Here is a 17,668-nt window from a genome sequence, read left to right on the forward strand (position 1 = left end):
CAACGACTAGAACAAAAGGGAGACGGTGCTTACTATGTAACCGGACGCATCTGGGTCCCACTCTATGGTGACTTACGACAACTTGTAATGGATGAGGCACATAAGTCACGTTACTCCGTACATCCTGGATCAGATAAGATGTACCACGACTTGAAAACTACATACTGGTGGCCTAGCATGAAAGCCCATATAGCGACATACGTCAGTAAATGTTTGACTTGTGCTAAAGTCAAGGCGGAACATCAAAAGCCCTCAGGTCTACTGCAGCAACCAGAGATACCCACATGGAAGTGGGAACAGATCGCCATGGATTTCGTGACAGGACTACCAAGAACTCAGGCCGGAAACGATACCATTTGGGTGATTGTTGATCGTCTCACGAAGTCAGCACATTTCTTAGCAATCAAGGAGACAGACAAGTTTTCGCAGCTAGCAGCGGTTTATCTTAAAGAGGTCGTCTCTAGGCATGGGGTACCAACTTCTATCATCTCAGATCGAGATCCGCATTTCACTTCAGAGTTATGGCAGTCAATGCATAAATCGTTCGGTTCCCAACTCGACATGAGTACCGCTTATCACCCGCAAACGGATGGTCAAAGCGAGCGCACCATCCAGACACTTGAAGACATGCTGCGGGCATGTGTAATTGATTTCGGGAAGGGGTGGGAGAAACACTTGCCATTGATAGAGTTCTCCTACAACAACAGCTACCATACGAGTATTAAGGCAGCTCCGTTCGAAGCACTGTACGGACGGAAATGTCGTTCACCTCTCTGCTGGCTTGAGGTGGGTGATAGTCAGATCACAGGCCCTGAGTTTGTGCTTGAAGCGTCAGAAAGCATTGTGCAGATCCGAAACCGTATGGCCGCAGCTCGCGACCGCCAGAAAAGCTACGCTGACAAGCGTAGTAAACCGTTAGAATTTGAAATTAATGATCGCGTTATGTTAAAGGTCTCACCCTGGAAGGGTGTGGTGCGTTTTGGGAAACGCGGCAAACTAAACCCCCGTTACGTAGGACCCTTCAAAATTCTGGAACGAATTGGAAAGGTAGCTTACAGGTTGGAATTACCTGCTGAGTTGGGTAATGTTCACGACGTATTTCACGTGTCGCAGTTAAAGAAGTGTTTGGTTGACGAAACACTAGTTGTACCATTCCAGGAGCTGAAAATAGATGACAAGTTACAGTTTGTCGAAGAACCTATTGAGATTATGGATCGGGAAGTTAAAGTGCGTAAGCATAGTCGTATACCCATTGTGAGAGTTCGTTGGAACTCAAGACGTGGTCCGGAGTTCACGTGGGAACGCGAGGACCAGATGGAACGCAAGTATCCACACTTATTTCCCAAAGACAAGACCAAGCCTAGCAATTCTGCATCTCATGTAACTGGTGAATTTCGGGACGAAATTCCCATTCAAGTTGGGGATGATGTGACACCCGCGGAAAATGCACAGTCATCTTGATTAGCATCGCATCGTGTTGCGGATGGCCTATCAAATTTCGGGACGAAATTTCTTTCAACTTGGGGATGATGTGACAACTTGAGTTTTCAACCTTCATTTTCACATTAATTGCACGTTGACTTTGACTGTTAGTGTTTGATTTATTGACTTGTATTATACACCGTGTGATATGATGAAACGTATTGTGTTTGCATGATTATGTGTTTAATTGTATAACTTGAAACCTGTTGAGAAACTTAAACTGTTAAACTGTTAACACGAGAATGAGCTCGACGAAACAGAAGTTGATTCGCCAAGAACATCTCGACGAAACAGGAAATCTGTTTCGTCAACATAATCTCAACGAAACAGGAAATCTGTTTCGCCGGCCCATCAGTTTCGCCAAGCCCAGTAAGGGCCCATTACGTGAAAACGTGTATAATAACGTGAACCGGCTCCTATTTTACACTCTTGGCAAAACAAAAACCCTAGAACACTCTGTGCGACGGCAGATTGTATTCCCAAGCTCTCTCGAACGACCCGCATCAACCTTACTTGTATCTCGGTTAGTATAATCGGTTTTTATGATCCTTTGATCTCTCAACCTTTGCGTGTGTATGTGCTGGTTCGATCTCTAGAATGAATGTGTTTATATGAGTATTGTAGTTTCGAATTAGTATGCACGATGGTTTATATGAATCGGTTTCATAACTTATACGAAACATGATTGTTAGGGTTGTTTAGCAGTTAACCGGATGTTTTCTCATGATTAACATATATGCTAGATTACCTACGATTGGCACACAGTTTTATTACAGTTAGTGTAACGATTCCTGTATGGGCCCGTATGTTTGATTGATGATCATGTAATTACTGTTTGATGACTGATGTTGATGTTGATGACGTTGTGACGGCAATTAGGGTTTTAAAACCGTAACTGATCAATGACGTAACTGACGTTTGACGAACTGGACTGGTTTGACAAAATAGAAATCTCGGCGAAACAGAATGTGTTTCGCCAAGGGATGATTGACGAAACAGAACTCTGTTTCGCCAAAGGCAGAATTGACGAAACAAGTTGTGTTTCGCCAAAGTTGTGTTTCGCCAAAGTTGTGTTTCGCCAAAGTTGTGTTTTGCCAAAGTTGTGTTTCGCCAAAGTTGTGTTTCGCCAAAGTTGTGTTTTGCCAAAGTTGTGTTTCGCCAAAGTTGTGTTTCGCCAAAGTTGTGTTTCGCCAAAGATGTGATTCGCCCAAAGTGTGATTCGCCAAAAGTGTATTTCGTCAACTTGAATACTTACACAGTAACCTGATTTAACATTGTTAGAAGTTAACTGAGATATTTAACTGCTGTTAAGTGATACGCATGAATTATATGAATTCGAATGCGTACAATGTGCTACTTGGTGATCATCGATGCATTATCCTTGTGATTACACATACGTGCCAACTTTGTGAATACCAACTGATCAAATACATATACGTACCGTAGGAATTGACTGATTGTTTGTGAGCACTTACTGTAACATACCGAGCAAATCAAGGTGAGTTCAATGCATTTTCTCAAGCATGCGTCCCGGTGGTTTGGGACAACTGGTAAACATTTGGAAGGGAAACATTGGGTAAACAACTTAATCGGTTTTGGTTATTGCCTGGAGGGCAATGGGGGTAATTAGTTGATAGCGCTATTAGGTAGGAAACCTCACACCGGGCCGTAAGGACGGGGGTGAACTAATTATCTGGGTTTCACTATGGTTGTTTAGAGGCACACTCCTCGGTTACGTAAGGGCGTAGTCCCTAGGGTAACTAACTGAACAACATAGTGGGTTGCTAAGAGGTACACTCCTCGGTTACGTAAGGGCGTAGTCCCTAGGGTAACTAACATGAGCAACATCGTAACACAACATTGAATCGCATTAACATATATATGGTAATACAACTCATTTGCGAAACCTTGAACTCACCAGCGTAGTCTGACACACTTGTTTGCATGCTTGTAGGTCGTTAACCTTGGAACTTGGACTTGCTATCTGGGAGTGCTGGAGTGGTCATGGATCGAAGCTGCTGGATTATTTATAATTGATACATTGGTTTAAGTTTATTTTGAAACAATTACTAAACGACTTGTCATATGCTTCCGCTACATAACTCTTGAGAATTAACATTGTGTTTGACCTTTAATCTTGGCTTTTATCGATATGTTTTATTAAGTATTTATTATTGGTTCAATGTGATTGGGCTCAGACTCTGATGTGTAACACGCCTCGCGGGGTTTCCGCAGGTGGTATTTTGGGGGTGTTACATTTTAGCTTCCTTTGCATGCCTTTTAGCTGCTGAGAAGGATGTACCACAGATGTCTGATCCTCCAGAAATAAAGTTGATCACTTGTGCATCTGCCGGAGGAGCTGGAGCTTTCTCAGGGATCCTTTCAGGATCCTGAGTCCTTTGCTTTTTTCTTCCCAACAACTCTTTTAGATGTCCCTTGCTTAGCAGATATCCAATTTCCTTTCTTAATGCGATGCATTCTTCAGTTAAATGCCCGAAATCCTCGTGGTATGCACACCACTTTGACTTATCTTTAGTTCCAGTTGGTTTGTCGTTTTTTCTGGGCCATCTGGCTTTTTCTCCTAGATTCTGCATTGCAAGGATTAGTTCATGATTATCAACGGAAAAACAATATTCAGAAATCGGAGGATAATCCTCATCATCCTCTTCTTGGTTAACGGCATGCATGTTCTGGTTGTCATTCCTATTGTAGGATTTGAATCTGTTGCTTTTGAAAGAGGATCCTTGCTTTTCTTGTTTTGAGGATCCTACTTGTCTTTCCTGGATCCTTTTGTCATCTTCTAGCCGGATGAACCTGAGTGCACGAGTTCTTACTTCATCTAGGTTCCTGCATGGTGTCATAACAAGATCATCATAGAACAATGAACCCCTAAGCAATCCCATTTTGAAGGCCTCAACAGCTGTGGCCATATCCAAGTTGGGAATGTCCAAGGATTCTTTACTGAATTTGGTTATATAGTCCCTTAATGATTCATTATGACCCTGAGTTACCCTATATAAATCACTAGTCAATCTTTCAAATTTTCTACTACAAGAGAATTGATTATTGAATAAATTAACTAAATTAGCAAATGAAGTAATAGAGTAAGGGGGAAGACTTAGCAGCCATTTAAGAGCTGATCCAGTAAGAGTGGATCCAAATCCTTTGCATAGGCACGCTTCCTTTAATTTTTTTGGAATTGGATTGATCTCCATCCTCTCCCTGTATTGTGCTATGTGTTCCTCAGGATCCGTTGTACCATCATACAGCTTTATAGTAGGGATATGGAACCTTTTGGGTATCTCAGCATCACAAATCGGTGGTGCAAAACGAGATACCTTATGGCTTCCATCTGCAATCTCCGGGATAGGTTTGACTACCCCTGGAACACTTGATATCATATCCTTCAGTTTTTGTAGTTCTCATGCCATAGCATGATTGATACCTGTATCCTGCATGAATCCATGGTTAGTGGTAAGAGAATTATTAAAAGTGTTACCTCCCATCGGGTTCAAGTTAGGAACATTGGATGTGAATCCATATTGCTGGGATTCTGGGATGATGGATGGACCAGTGGAAGCAATGGTCTGCATTGGAATAAAATCTCCTTGATGGACATCTGGACTTCCTTTTTGCAAATTCTTCAAGGATCCTGGTATCTGAAGGGATCCCTGAATATGGGGTGATCCTGGAACGAAGGAGGATCCTTGAACCTGGGATAATCCTGGAACTAAGGAGGATACTTGAACCTAGGATAATCCTGGAACTAAGGAGGATCCTTGAACCTGGGATAATCCTGGAACTAAGGAGGATCCTTGAACCTGGGATAATCCTGGAACGAAGGAGGATCCCGAGTTCATGAAGGATCCCATATGCTGAGTATAGGATCCTGCCGGTCGGAAATATGATCCTAATGCCTGAGTCACTACTGCTGGGCCGAAATGCACTCCTCTTGATCCACACATGTGTTGAACGTCTGGGACCTCTGATGGCTGAGAAGTAATCATCGGGGTATCAAAATTCAAAGATTTGGGCATTAGTGGGGAATGATCCTCTGCCGTTTTCTTTTGCCTTTTGAGATCTCCGATTTCCCTGAGGATCCTGTCATTAGTTTCATCCTGCTGCTGCATACGATCCCTCATGAGTTGTGTCACACCCCCAAAATCCACCTGCGGAGTAATCACCGCTTGGGAGCGTGACTGACCAGGACCAAGCCACCAATCATATTGAACATGCATATAGTATTAAGTAAGATAAAAGAAAACCATCCGTTCAATACCAAAGGTGTTCAAAACATGTTATTGTTTTAAAGTGTAGCGGAAGCATAGTAATAATCCAACAATAGTAAATAGTTCAAATGTTATAATAGTTCAGCATAGAAACCACGAATCCTTGTCCACAACGACCCGCTTCTCCAGTGCAAGCTCCAAGTACCTAACGATCTGCAAGGCATGTAACAGAATGGTCAACAAACTAGTTGAGCGAGTTCACAGTAAGTAAATGTGTAACAGTAAATAACAGGTGGCTCTACAGGGCCGATAGTAAGTTGTGCTGGTGGGGGCTTCCCATGTTAAGTGACCACTAGACTGTTCGTATTATTATCCCTGTTCTTCGTCCGAGAACAGAAGTGTGTATAAAGTGTGCGTAGGTTTTACGCACGTATCCTTCGTAACCTGAGGATAGAAGTAAGTAATGCGTACACGTAGGTTTTACGTGCGTATCCTTCGTAACCGAGGATAGAATGGCATGTGAACCCGTAGGTGTTATCCCAACCTACGTAACCGTCCTGACATCCGAGGACATGATAGGTGACAGTCTAGTAAAGCATATGTACGTTCCTTTCAATAATAACCTTTAACCCATTCCCACAACCCGGGAATCCCATGCCTTAGTAGGAGTGTGAACTCACCTTGGTTTGCTCGGTATGCTAGGTTATGCACTCACAAGTAATTAATCACGTCCTAGTGTATGCACGTATAACAAATCAGTTCATGTTCGCAATGATTCGCATGCAATACAATGTTCACGTAACAGTCAGTTTGTACGTCGGCGCAACACGTACCATTTCCTAGTTACTCATCAGCTAGTGCACACAATTACAAATGTAAACATTCATCATCAAGCATGGCATGTCAAATAGTTCATGTATACATTCCATCCTTCGAAGGATGTTTATAATTGCTACTATCCTTCGATCCACTGCTAACTTTCGACACATCAGTGATCTTACAAGTTTTCACAGTTATCTTTCGGACTAGTTGGTATGTTTCGTACCATCAGTCATCTTTCGACCTAAGGTATCTTTCGGTCAACTTAATTATGTTTCGGTCATATCTATCCTTCGGTCAATGCTATGTTTCGACTACAAGCATCTTTCGACACTACCTATGTTTCGACAAACAGTATCTTTCGATCAATCAACAGTTACGTTTTCACAATCAGTTACGTTTTCACAGGAACAGCAACCCTAATCATCTATACAGCCGTCATCATCATCATTACCAAATCATCAGAATCATTTAGCACATCTAATCATAACGCAATCATCCAGAAATCATTGTCTAGCATGAACCTAGTTTAAACGTATCACGAAACCGGTTAACGCACATTAACACATCATCAAACCCTATGTGAAATCTATATCGATATTCAATCGTATTCAAAATCATAATATTCAGGCATGTATCAGTTCAGGTTACATCAACAATCAAGAACACACTACACGTGAACACATACGCATATAAACGAACGATCGAATCAAATAGATTTTACTAACCGAAATGAGGGTTTGGTCGCAAGGGTCTCCTGTGGTTACTAGCTTGCCGTCACAGTTTGGAGAGCTCTAGGGTTGGGAATATGATAGAAAATGACAGCCGGTACATGTTGATACGTATTTATACGTATTACAGAAATGGGCCAAGCCCATTGGAAGGACTGGGCCGAAACATATCGAAGGATATGTTTCGTGCTCGAAGGATATGTTTCGGGGTCGAAGGTTATCCTTCGTGGTCCTTCGAATCCTTCGAACTACATGTCATCCTTCGAGGGCTAGGTTAAAGTTAATATTATAATAATAACAATTCTAATATTATTTTCTATCACCACAAATAGTAACATATAGGCAAAACGACAATATATTCTATTAACACACAACTCGTATAATTCAAGTCCACAATCCAACAGCTAAACAGTCAAAGTCAAAGTCAACGCGCAATAAATGCGAAAGTGAAAGTCAAACACTCGAGTTGTCACATTATCCCCAACTTAAAAGAAATTTCGTCCCGAAATTTGGTACGCACTTACTGAGGAAGCTAGGTATCGTTCACTGGTTTTCCTGGGGTGTCACATCATCCCCCCGTTGATTTGGAATTTCGTCCCGAAATTCAGTAGTAGTAGCTTCAGTCTCAGAAGTGGATACATTGGTTTCGAATAGCTGGGGGTACTTTTCTTTCATCTGGTCTTCGCGTTCCCATGTATACTCCGGGCCACGCTGGGAGTTCCAACGAACTCGAACAAGAGGGATTCTCTTGTGTTTGAGGACCTTAACATCCCGGTCCGTGATTTCAACTGGTTCCTCGACGAACTGCAACCGCTCGTCGATAGTGAGTTCCTTAAAAGGAACTATAAGGGTCTCATCTGACAGGCACTTCTTCAGATTTGACACGTGAAATACATTGTGAACTGCACCGAGTTCAGGAGGTAGGTTTAATCTGTAGGCTACCTTGCCAATCTTTTCTAAGATTTCGAATGGTCCGACGTACCGCGGATTCAGCTTGCCTCTTTTACCAAAACGAACCACACCCTTCCAGGGTGAAACTTTCAATAAAACCCGGTCCCCGACCTCAAATTCCAATGGCTTTCTACGCTTGTCCGCGTAGGCTTTCTGACGATCGCGTGCTGCCGCCATGCGTTGCCGTATCTGTGCAATCTTTTCTGTGGCGTCCACTACAATATCTGGACCCGTAATCTGGCTATCCCCCACCTCTGCCCAACAGAGAGGTGACCGGCATTTACGTCCGTACAATGCCTCGAATGGAGCGGCTTGAATGCTGGTATGGTAACTGTTATTGTATGAAAACTCCACTAAAGGGAGGTGCTTTTCCCAGCCGTTGCCGAAATCGATAACACACGCTCGAAGCATGTCTTCAAGGGTTTGGATAGTTCGCTCAGACTGCCCATCTGTCTGAGGATGATATGCTGTGCTCATGTCTAATCGTGAGCCGAAAGATTTGTGCATCGCTTGCCAAAGCTCTGACGTGAATCGTGCATCGCGATCCGAAATAATAGAGGTGGGCACTCCGTGCCTCGAAACAACTTCTTTCATGTAGATGTCTGCTAGGGTAGAAAACTTATCCTTTTCTTTGATAGCCAAGAAGTGAGCAGACTTTGTGAGTCGATCAACGACCACCCAGATAGTGTCATTCCCACGCTGGGATCTAGGTAGGCCAGTAACAAAATCCATGGAAATTTGCTCCCATTTCCATTGTGGTATTTCTGGTTGCTGAAGTAGGCCTGATGGTTTCTGGTACTCGATTTTAACCCTTGCACAAGTTAAACACTTGCCGACGTAAGTTGCGATAAGAGCTTTCATGTTTGGCCACCAATAAGTTGTTCTGATATCGTGGTACATCTTATCCGACCCTGGATGTACCGAGTAGCGAGACTTGTGCGCTTCATCCATCACAAGTTCGCGTAAACCGCCATACAGTGGGACCCAAATACGCCCCGTTACATAGTAGGCGCCGTCTTCCTTTTGTTCCATTTGTTGCCTTGTACCGCGCAAGGCTTCAGCCTTGACGTTTTCGGGTTTTAGTGCTTCTATCTGAGCTGCTCGTATCTGTGCAGGAAGACTGGACTGAATGGTAAGCTGTAGCGCTCGCACGCGCTTAGGTAGAGAGTCTTTCCGACTGAGGGCATCAGCCACAACATTGGCCTTGCCTGGATGATACTTGATGGCGCATTCGTAGTCGTTCAGAAGTTCAACCCATCTTCGTTGACGCATATTCAAATCCTTTTGCTTAAGAATATGCTCGAGACTCCTGTGATCGGTGTAAATCGTGCACCTGGTACCGTACAGGTAGTGTCGCCATATCTTAAGTGCGAAAACAACAGCTCCCAGCTCTAAATCGTGCGTCGTGTAGTTCCGTTCATGAACCTTGAGTTGCCGAGAGGCGTATGCGATCACTTTATCCCGTTGCATCAATACACAACCAAGCCCTTGTATCGATGCGTCACAATAAACCACGAAGTCATCCGTGCCCTCGGGCAGTGAGAGAATAGGCGCGCTGCAAAGCCTATCCTTTAAGTACTGAAAAGCGGTCTCCTGTATATTACCCCATCTGTAAACGACACCTTTCTGTGTAAGCATAGTGAGTGGTTGCGCGATCTTGGAGAAGTCTTTAATAAATCGCCTGTAGTAACCCGCCAAACCCAAGAATTGGCGTATTTCTGTCGGTGTACGCGGTGCTGGCCAGTTTCTGATCGAATCAACCTTGGATGGATCGACATGAATCCCATCCTTGTTTACCACATGGCCTAAGAAGTGGACTTCACGAAGCCAGAAGTCGCATTTTGAAAACTTTGCGTACAGTTGCTCGTTTCGAAGAAGTTCCAAGATAACGCGTAAGTGCTGCTCGTGCTCCTCCTGACTCTTGGAGTAAATCAAAATGTCGTCGATGAAAACGATGACGAACTTGTCGAGATACGGTTTGCACACCCTGTTCATAAGATCCATGAAGACTGCAGGTGCGTTTGTAAGCCCGAATGGCATGACCAGAAACTCGTAGTGACCATAACGAGTTCTGAAAGCAGTTTTGGAGACGTCCTCATCCCGGACTCTCAGTTGATGATACCCTGACCTTAAATCGATCTTGGAATAGTAACACGACCCTTGCAACTGGTCGAATAAGTCATCTATGCGTGGAAGAGGATAACGGTTCTTCACCGTCACCTTGTTGAGTTCACGGTAGTCGATGCACATCCTGAACGTACCGTCTTTCTTCTTCACAAATAACACTGGAGCTCCCCAAGGCGAAGAGCTTGGACGAATAAAGCCCTTTTCCAAGAGCTCTTGCAGCTGCTTCGACAGTTCTTCCAGTTCGGTTGGAGCTAAACGATATGGTGCGCGGGCTATTGGCGCTGCTCCAGGTGCCAATTCGATCTGAAACTCGACTTGACGATGAGGCGGTAAGCCTGGTAAATCTTCAGGAAACACCTGAGGGAAGTCACGTACAACTGGGATATCCTCCAGCTTCTTTTCCTTTGCTGATGCATCAGTAACGAGAGCCAGAATGGCAGTATGCCCCTTTCGTAAACATTTCTGCGCCTTCAAGTAAGAGATGATGCCAACCACAGCACCACTCTTGTCGCCCTGAACTTCGAGAGGTTCTTGACTGGAGCGAGGAATACGAATAACTTTTTCCTTGCATAAGATCTCTGCGTGATGTTGAGATAACCAATCCATGCCGATGACGACGTCGAAGCTACCCAAGACTATGGGTATAAGATCAATCGTGAAAGTCTGACCCGCTAGAACAATGCTACAACCCTTGACTACCTGTGTGGCTTCTACACTTTTACCATTGGCTAGTTCTACGACGTGTTTGGTGTCTAGGGGTGTTGGTGTACGTTTTAATAATTTACCCATTTTCAGTGACATATAACTTGTATCAGCACCCGAATCAAATAAGACAGTAACATAAATATCGTCGAGAAGAAACTTACCCATAACCACATTGGGATCATTCACTGCATCTCCTCGACCCAACACAAATGCTCGACCACGAGCTTCATTGCCGTTGTTGTTGTTGTTGTTGCCCCCATTATTGTTGTTATGGTTCCCGTTGCCCTGATGGTTGTTGTTGCGGTTCTGGTTCAACTGTGGGCAATCGCGTTTGAAGTGACCTTCAGCCCCACACTTATAACACCCCCTGTTGCCCTGTTGCTGATTCTGCTGATTCTGTGGAGCTGGTTGCTGAGGCTGCTGATTCTGATTTGCAGGGCGAGCGCTTCTACAATCTTTGGCCTCGTGACCCATCTTTAAACACCTTTGACAACGGCCCTTATTGCACTGGCCGCTGTGATGCCTGTTGCAGTTGTTACACTTTGGAAGGTTTCCTCGATACCCTCCCTGTCTGTGGCTGCTCGATGAGTGCTGACTGGGACTTTGGTAACTATCCGTCTTTCGCTGCTGAGACTGTGACTGTACCGATGCTGATCCCTTGCTAGAATCCCCCTCCCATTTTCTCTTACTTTCGCTGGGAGTAGCAAGTGTAGTAGTAGCAGTAGCGGTAGCACTGATACGCTTTGGCAGTTTGCCCTGGTCTACTGCCTGATCTGTGATGCGATGAGCGAGACGCTGGATTTCCTGGATGTTGTTGAGGTTAGCCGAGGTAACGTGGCTCTGAATCTCTGACGCGAGCCCCTTGAGATACAACTCAATTCGCTTGTATGGAGGGTCCACCATAGTTGGACATAACACAGCCAACTCATTCGATCTTTTGGTGTAAGCTTCGATTTCCGAACCAACCATTTTCAAGTTATACAACTCGTCCTCCAACTTGTGAATGTCTTCTCTAGTGCAGTATTCCCTCTTGATCAGTTCTTTGAATTCATTCCAGGGTGTGGCGTTAGCAGCTGCCAACCCTAAGATCTGCACTTGTGCGTTCCACCAAGTGAGCGCAATCCCTTCAAGTGTGCCAGTGGCGAACTTCACCCTGCGAGCCTCAGGGCATTCACACATTTCGAAAACCGACTCGAGCTTTTCAAACCAGTGGAGGAGTCCAACTGCCCCCTCCGTGCCACTGAACGAGCTAGGACGACAGTCCATAAAATTCTTGAATGTGCACCCAGGTTGTTGCTGAGCGGGTTGACCTATTGTGTACGAACAGGGCAAAGTTAAGTACAAGAATTAATGTAGGATCTAAAGATCCTAGTGTCTATATTGCAGGGTGTACTACCTGCTTGGGCGGCTGCAACTGCCGCAGCAACGAGAGCCTCTAGCTGGGCTTGAGTCATGGTAATTCGTGCGGCCATTGATCTTCACATCAAAGGCAACATAAGTGAGAAAGGTTCGCGAATAGTGCGATGACAGAAGAGTGTAAGCACATAAGTATTCTCATGCAATGTCAAGTTGTGAGCAAGTAATGTAAGCATACTACGAGCAAAGTTCTATGCAAATTCTAGCATGTAGGCAATAAACATAAACCTTATTACCTAGGGAGTTGAGTCTTGCACGTGGAGCGAAGCGTCGTTGTGGATCGTTGAGAGCACTGTTCTGGTTATAGTCTGGTTTTAATAAAAACGTTTTCCCATATTAAAACCAAGTTCTCTATAACCAATGGCTCTGATACCAATCTGTCACACCCCCAAAATCCACCTGCGGAGTAATCACCGCTTGGGAGCGTGACTGACCAGGACCAAGCCACCAATCATATTGAACATGCATATAGTATTAAGTAAGATAAAAGAAAACCATCCGTTCAATACCAAAGGTGTTCAAAACATGTTATTGTTTTAAAGTGTAGCGGAAGCATAGTAATAATCCAACAATAGTAAATAGTTCAAATGTTATAATAGTTCAGCATAGAAACCACGAATCCTTGTCCACAACGACCCGCTTCTCCAGTGCAAGCTCCAAGTACCTAACGATCTGCAAGGCATGTAACAGAATGGTCAACAAACTAGTTGAGCGAGTTCACAGTAAGTAAATGTGTAACAGTAAATAACAGGTGGCTCTACAGGGCCGATAGTAAGTTGTGCTGGTGGGGGCTTCCCATGTTAAGTGACCACTAGACTGTTCGTATTATTATCCCTGTTCTTCGTCCGAGAACAGAAGTGTGTATAAAGTGTGCGTAGGTTTTACGCACGTATCCTTCGTAACCTGAGGATAGAAGTAAGTAATGCGTACACGTAGGTTTTACGTGCGTATCCTTCGTAACCGAGGATAGAATGGCATGTGAACCCGTAGGTGTTATCCCAACCTACGTAACCGTCCTGACATCCGAGGACATGATAGGTGACAGTCTAGTAAAGCATATGTACGTTCCTTTCAATAATAACCTTTAACCCATTCCCACAACCCGGGAATCCCATGCCTTAGTAGGAGTGTGAACTCACCTTGGTTTGCTCGGTATGCTAGGTTATGCACTCACAAGTAATTAATCACGTCCTAGTGTATGCACGTATAACAAATCAGTTCATGTTCGCAATGATTCGCATGCAATACAATGTTCACGTAACAGTCAGTTTGTACGTCGGCGCAACACGTACCATTTCCTAGTTACTCATCAGCTAGTGCACACAATTACAAATGTAAACATTCATCATCAAGCATGGCATGTCAAATAGTTCATGTATACATTCCATCCTTCGAAGGATGTTTATAATTGCTACTATCCTTCGATCCACTGCTAACTTTCGACACATCAGTGATCTTACAAGTTTTCACAGTTATCTTTCGGACTAGTTGGTATGTTTCGTACCATCAGTCATCTTTCGACCTAAGGTATCTTTCGGTCAACTTAATTATGTTTCGGTCATATCTATCCTTCGGTCAATGCTATGTTTCGACTACAAGCATCTTTCGACACTACCTATGTTTCGACAAACAGTATCTTTCGATCAATCAACAGTTACGTTTTCACAATCAGTTACGTTTTCACAGGAACAGCAACCCTAATCATCTATACAGCCGTCATCATCATCATTACCAAATCATCAGAATCATTTAGCACATCTAATCATAACGCAATCATCCAGAAATCATTGTCTAGCATGAACCTAGTTTAAACGTATCACGAAACCGGTTAACGCACATTAACACATCATCAAACCCTATGTGAAATCTATATCGATATTCAATCGTATTCAAAATCATAATATTCAGGCATGTATCAGTTCAGGTTACATCAACAATCAAGAACACACTACACGTGAACACATACGCATATAAACGAACGATCGAATCAAATAGATTTTACTAACCGAAATGAGGGTTTGGTCGCAAGGGTCTCCTGTGGTTACTAGCTTGCCGTCACAGTTTGGAGAGCTCTAGGGTTGGGAATATGATAGAAAATGACAGCCGGTACATGTTGATACGTATTTATACGTATTACAGAAATGGGCCAAGCCCATTGGAAGGACTGGGCCGAAACATATCGAAGGATATGTTTCGTGCTCGAAGGATATGTTTCGGGGTCGAAGGTTATCCTTCGTGGTCCTTCGAATCCTTCGAACTACATGTCATCCTTCGAGGGCTAGGTTAAAGTTAATATTATAATAATAACAATTCTAATATTATTTTCTATCACCACAAATAGTAACATATAGGCAAAACGACAATATATTCTATTAACACACAACTCGTATAATTCAAGTCCACAATCCAACAGCTAAACAGTCAAAGTCAAAGTCAACGCGCAATAAATGCGAAAGTGAAAGTCAAACACTCGAGTTGTCACAAGTTGGTCTCTTCTCAGCATTTTTCTGAGATCCAGCTGGTGGTGGAGGCAAAGGTGGAATGCCATTAGATGAATTGACTGCAGACACCGCTGTGGAAGTATTCTTCAACGATGAAGCCATGCAACACTTCCGGAATGATCACCAACAGAAAATTTTCTTATGAATGAAGCACCAATTGCCCCACGGTGGGCGCCAAACTGTTTTGGTAAAAAATCACACAAGGATAATGCAACCAAACTCTATGTAAACGGGGAATGATGCTTGGTTTGATGAATAAAGTAAAGGATCACTTTAATGTAAAATATGCAAGTGACACAAGGATTTATACGAGGAAAAAGCCCTTGATCAATGAATGATCTCCGGCATAAAAAACCTCGGGTGATGGCAACTACCGATCACCAAGCTTCCATATAACAAACAATGTTTTTACAACTTCGGATGGTAACGAGCTAGGTACAAGGATCACTATAGTATCGTGTGTCAAAGCGTGTGAGAAATGTGTTGTGTCTTCTGAATGTTGAAGAGTGCTACTTATACAAGTGTGTGTGGTTGTATTTTAGGTAAATAACCTAACTATTAGCTCGTTACCCCTTCAAGAATAGAAGTAAATTTAGCCTAAATTATCGCCCTTAAATTGTGCTGAGTTTCCATATTGTCCAAAACGTCCATCTTTGATTATGCATATGCCAAAGTAGCGTGACCGGTTCCTTGTTTACGTTGTTAAGAGCGGATCCTACTCGAAATTCCTGCAAGACAACATTAAATCCAAAGAGAACAATCGTTAGTATGAGGATCCCTAGGATGGTCCGTGATCCTGATCCTGGAACTCTTCTGAGGATCACTATCTGCCAAAGAAACAAGGATCACTAGTTAGGATCACATGTAAGGATCATAAGTCATAAAAATCCAGCCCTAACAGCCCAATCCTGCAGCTCAATCCTTCGCTGCACCATCACCACCGGCTCCACTTGCCTCTCCACCCTGATCCTTGCCAATGTCTCCACCCTCAAGCATCGGAATCTCCTCAGCCTCCTCATCATCCTCCAGTTCAGCCAGCCTAGCCTTCCAGCCTTCGACATCCCAGGTGCTCTTGTCAAAAGCAGGATCCTGAGCCTCCGCAGCCATCTGCAGCTGGATCTTGTACATAGTTATCGCGGCAGAGACCTTGGCATCCTGGGTGATCTCGTGCTTCTCATAGTCAAAATCAACATCTTGGCAGCATCATTCTTGGTGGCCTGGAGCTCCTTCTGAAGATCGGCTATCTTGAGATCCTTCAACACCCCAACCTGTTGAAGGTCAGCAATCTGGCGATCCTGATCCTCATCATGGCCAGCATATGTCTCTACTTCAGCAAATTTCTACAAGGAAGACAAGGAATAATGTCAGAAACCAAGTGATCCTTAGACCAGCAGGATACACAAACAGGACAGTGATCCTTACCTCGCTGATGTAATCCAGACACTGTTGGCGAAGCAGGGGCAGACCTTGCAGATCCTCAGAGGCCTTTCTCTTCTTGCTTCCTTTTCCCATGATTGGTGCTTTAGGGGCTGAAGCAGTTGGGCTAGCAGCAGGAGTCTTCTTCCTTGCAGATTTAACAATAGTAAGATCATCAATGCCGAACTTCGAAGCAGACTTAGAGGATTTTCCAGCACCTACACAACCTAAATAAGATAAGTATTCTAGCTAAATTTGAAATCCTACACAGAATTGCTTTTTAAATAAGGATACTTACTTGACATTGTGACAGAGGCAGAGGATACTTCCTGAGAATCCTGGATAGTAACCTGGAAAGTTCTTATTTCAGGATCGAGCTTCTTAAAAGCTAGGAATCTCTCTTTTGCAGAAGGAGTCAACTTCAGGTGTGAAACGGAGATAGCTGCACAACAAGAAAACAACAGAACATCAGTGATTCTCATGCTATAGGACAAGTTCTACGGTGATCCTTCCAGGATCCTATATCCTACCATGGGTGGCCCACTTCTTGGGCAAATTCTCCCCATTAGGGATGGTATCTCTCTTTACAAAAAAGAACCGCCGCTTCCAGTTCATGTCATTTTTGGTAACTTCGAGAACATGATGCTCTTCTCCGGTCTTTCGTTTGAACAAATATCGGTGGGATCCAAAAGTTGTGAGATCATACATCTCGGCCAACTCTACCATGCCAAGGTCTATCCCTTCTTGTTCGATGATCCTTTCAAGGGTGTATAACACCCTCCAGATCATCAGCATAGCCTGGATATAGCAGATGCCGGTAAGGGAGAAAAAGGATTGGGTAAACTGGGGGAAAGGATACGAGTATCCTATCATGAAAGGAGTGACCGGGAAAGCTACCCAAGTCTCAGAGATGAAATCACTCAAAGCGGTAGGACTAAAAGACTTGAAAAGGGTTTCCGCCGGAAAGCAACGACGGATTTTGTCGATTTGAGGGTCGGTAAAACAACACCTCTCGGTAGGGGAATCCTTGATGATCCCTTGACCCTTCAAAGGGCTGTTCTTCTTAGGATCCTTACAGGGAGAGTTCCGGAGCAACATCTTTTACAGAACGATGGAAAGAGAAAGAGAAACAGAGCAAGCAAGGAGGAAATAAAGGGGAATACCTGTTCAATCCTCTGGTCGCGGTTATAAAGGGAAGAGTTCTTGAATTTAAATGCAAACGATTTTATCCCTATCTCTATTTATAATCATGATTATGCAGGGCTGTCACCTCTATGACGTCAGATCGCAA

Source organism: Helianthus annuus, chromosome 3, assembly GCF_002127325.2.
Source record: "Helianthus annuus cultivar XRQ/B chromosome 3, HanXRQr2.0-SUNRISE, whole genome shotgun sequence".
NCBI classification, from domain to species: domain Eukaryota; kingdom Viridiplantae; phylum Streptophyta; class Magnoliopsida; order Asterales; family Asteraceae; genus Helianthus; species Helianthus annuus.